The following is a 3,669-nucleotide window of genomic DNA, read 5'->3' as shown; positions in this document are numbered from 1 at the left end:
AAAAAAATCCTTGCGTATTCTCGTTACTTAATAATTACTTTCTTATTTATATATCGATTTTCTTCATTGGTAGCTTAATTTTTTTCTAAAGGAACGGGCTTTAACACAAGAGCAAGTATACGAATTTCTTTAGTTTTCAATTATAAACAAAATATAAATAGAGGTGGTAACATTCGTTCGTTATGTATTTCTGTTTAAAAGCTATTTCTGTCCTATTTCTGTTTAAAAGCTATTTCTGTCCTCTTTCATTTTATACTTAATTTGGATATGCGGTTTGTATACTATCAGGAAATTACTTTCATTTCGGACTTAAAAAATATTTGGCCAAGTTTGACTGTTAAAAAAACAACTGTTATTTTCGGTACCTGCTTTTTCTGACTCTTCACCAGACCTCCACTTTACTCATTATTCAATGTTAAGTACATATACGCAGTATGTTTCATTTATTATCCTTGTTAACATAAAAAATGCAATTATTACGGAACAAAATAACATGCTGATATTTCATTAAACTATAACTACACCAATTCCTTTGCCTAACGAATTTAACATGGCAATGTCATTGAAGCGTACCGAGAGGGTGCGCGTGGTTTGTCCTTTAGCTAGCGATTACCTGGTGCACTAGTGACGATTACTAATCGCTAGCTCTTTGCCTAACGACCAGTAATGCATAATATCGCTAGCAAATTGCCTTAAAAGCTCTGTTATGCATACTTGGCATTGCTTGAGAGTTGTCACATAAGGAATCTGTTAAATGAGCTTCGCGTGTAAGCTGTTACCCAACGCACAGCATTACATACGTAAAAGTCTGTTGGTTTTTGATTTCTACGTAAAAATGGTATAGCAGTGCATGCTTGGCATTGCTTGAGAGTTGTCACATAAGGAATCTGTTAAATGAACTTCGCGTGTAAGCGGTTACCCAACGCACAGCATTACATACGTAAAAGTCTGTTGGTTTTTGATTTCTACTTAAAAATGGTATAGCAGTGCATGCAATGCCAAGTATGCATAACAGAGCCTTAGCAATAGGTGATGCATGGAATCACCAGCACCAGCCACCAGCAAAACTCCAGCAGAACTACAGGGGGCTCTTCTGCATCCTATACATAGTTGCTTTTACAAAGGAACAAAAATTACATTACATACATACATACGTATGTACATACATATGTATGTACATATACAGCTTGAAAAGAGTTGATTGAAAGTACGTACATCGAACGAGTCATACGTACTTTTCTGCTTAACCCTGCAAAAATCGTTGGACCATGTAGTCTATTTGTGGTAAATTGGAGTACTTACAAAAGTGTTCCTCTGTCATGCTGTAGCGGACCAACTCGTGTCTCTGCGCCAGCTTATTGTTTGTTATCCGATAACTACTCGTGTTTTAACGAAATGTGATTGAAGTTGAGCATTTGAAAGCACATTTGCATGTCTGGCTGTAGCTGAACGTGTAGAGATGCTCGCTGTTAGTTCTTAGCTCCCAGCATGTTCGGGTTCGAATGCCGTCAGAGGCAACATGTAATTTTTAATTTTTCTCTTGGTTTTTATTAATTTCGAAAAAGCATTTGAGAAGTGAAGAACAAAAGCGTGTACAAACGAAAAAATATAACAACAATGCCGTTGTTAATATGTTGGAGTAGTTTTGTGCTACTCTGATGTAATGCAAGGATGGAGTATATGGTCCTGCCCTAGGACATCGCAATGTTAATTGGACCATATTTTTTATATGAATTGTGGTTAATTTAGGAATACTCTTTGGTCCTTAGGGAGTACTCTTTACACGCATGCATGGAGAATTCGCGATTTTTGCAGGGAATGTTCAACTCATTGACATGTACATTGTTTTCGAACCAAATCTTGGTTGCGTATATTTTAAACAAGCTTGCCTATCGAACAGCTTTTCATGAAACATATACTTGCTTCGCTTGTATTGCCATACTGGAGTACAATTCATTCGTATGAGTTGCCTTGCAACGAGTTGGCTCGAAACTCGAAATTGTTACTCGAAGCATATCACTGTTTTCATGAAACATATACTTGCTTCGCTTGTATTGCCATACTGGAGTACTCCGGGTTCAAGCCCTGGTCCAAGCAACATCGTGAAAAATTTAGAAAAAAGGTTTTTTCTTAACAGCGGTCGCCCCTCGGCAGGCAACGGCCAAGTGTATTTCTGCCATGAAAAACTGCCGTTCGGAGTCCAAAACATGTTATTTATAAAAATATAATTCATTTAAAAACAATATATGTGACACGTAAAGTTAAAAGGGACCTACGCTCAGAAAACGATTTCGAGAAAAACGACTTTGAAGTTTACCAAGTTGATTTTGATGCTTCTGAACGTTTTAATGGATTGAAACTCGTTACTCGGGGGCTTTTGGTGTCGCGGATTACGAATCCGATGTTGGTATTTAAAAATTCAAAGTGGCGGATCCAATATGGCAGAAAAATTTAAAATTTGTTCGGATTCATGTGAAAATCAAAAATTGATATTGCATCCGCTATTTTGAATTTTGAAAAACTAGCATCGGATTCGTAATCAGCGACATCGAAAACCCCCGAGTAACGAGTTTCAAGCGAATTTGATTAATTTCAGAATAGTTTGTCAGATTCGATTTTTTTTTGTACTTTTTTTGTGAAAGTACCTAGCTTTGTCACATATAACCACATAATAAAATGTCTATCAAAATCGAGCTCACGATCAGCCACTGTGGGAGAAAAGGCAGCAAAATTACTTTTTCTGAAATGTAATAGGCTCTTTTGAACTTTGGCTACTAGATTAAAACACTGTATAGGTTAAGCACTGGTTCAATGTTCTAATAATTTATAAAACGATGACTTAAGTTAATTATATTAAATATGATATTCGAATCATCCCTAGTATGTACGGTATGTAATTAATCAAAGTATTGTTATATGAGAGTTTTTTCCTGATTCTAAGAAAATTTACGAAAAATTAAATTTTATTTTCATTTGGTTTTCAAAAATACTAAATTTTTTTCTTAGTTCTCAATTTCAAAATTTCATTAGTAGATTGAAAAAAAAAATAATTTAAAAATGCTGAATGGAAATGATAACAGTTTGGCATTCGCTGTATTAAGAAAGTTTGCGAGTAACTGAAAAGAGTAGCAGAGATGTCAGCAGCTACGGAATTTTCGTATTTTTTAAAGGCAGAAAAACCAATTAAATCGTTTGAGTTCTTTGTGAAAAATAATCACTAGATTAACTTTAAACATTAAATAAAAGAATTAAAAACTTTTTGTGAAAATAGCTCATCAATTGCACAGTGAAAATTGTTTGTGAAAATCGTGCTTTGGTAGGTGGTTGGATGTTTGATGAGCTGTTCGTGCATTTACGATAGCAAGTAAAACGAAGAGAAAGGATAATATTTTGCAGGTAAATTTCTTCAAAAGGCGATATAATAGCCCGAACACAATGAAAACGACGAGCTACAAACCACAGCTGTCAAATTATTTTAACACGTACTCTTATGTAGATAATTATTTTGGCGACGACCGGGCTACGCGACGGCTGTGGTTGTGGCCAGATTAGATCTATTTCTATTTTTCTGGCGACAGATAAGGTTCTTCCTCTTCTTTTATGTCAAACTCATACAAATTCATGATGTCGCTGCCGCGTTCAAGGAAATCATGTCGCCATCGACAAAGC

The sequence above is a fragment of the Rhagoletis pomonella genome, unplaced genomic scaffold (genome assembly GCF_013731165.1).
Source record: "Rhagoletis pomonella isolate Grant_MI unplaced genomic scaffold, Rhpom_1.0 Rhpom_scaffold_00006, whole genome shotgun sequence".
Taxonomy (NCBI): domain Eukaryota; kingdom Metazoa; phylum Arthropoda; class Insecta; order Diptera; family Tephritidae; genus Rhagoletis; species Rhagoletis pomonella.
This window is presented reverse-complemented; position numbering follows the sequence as displayed.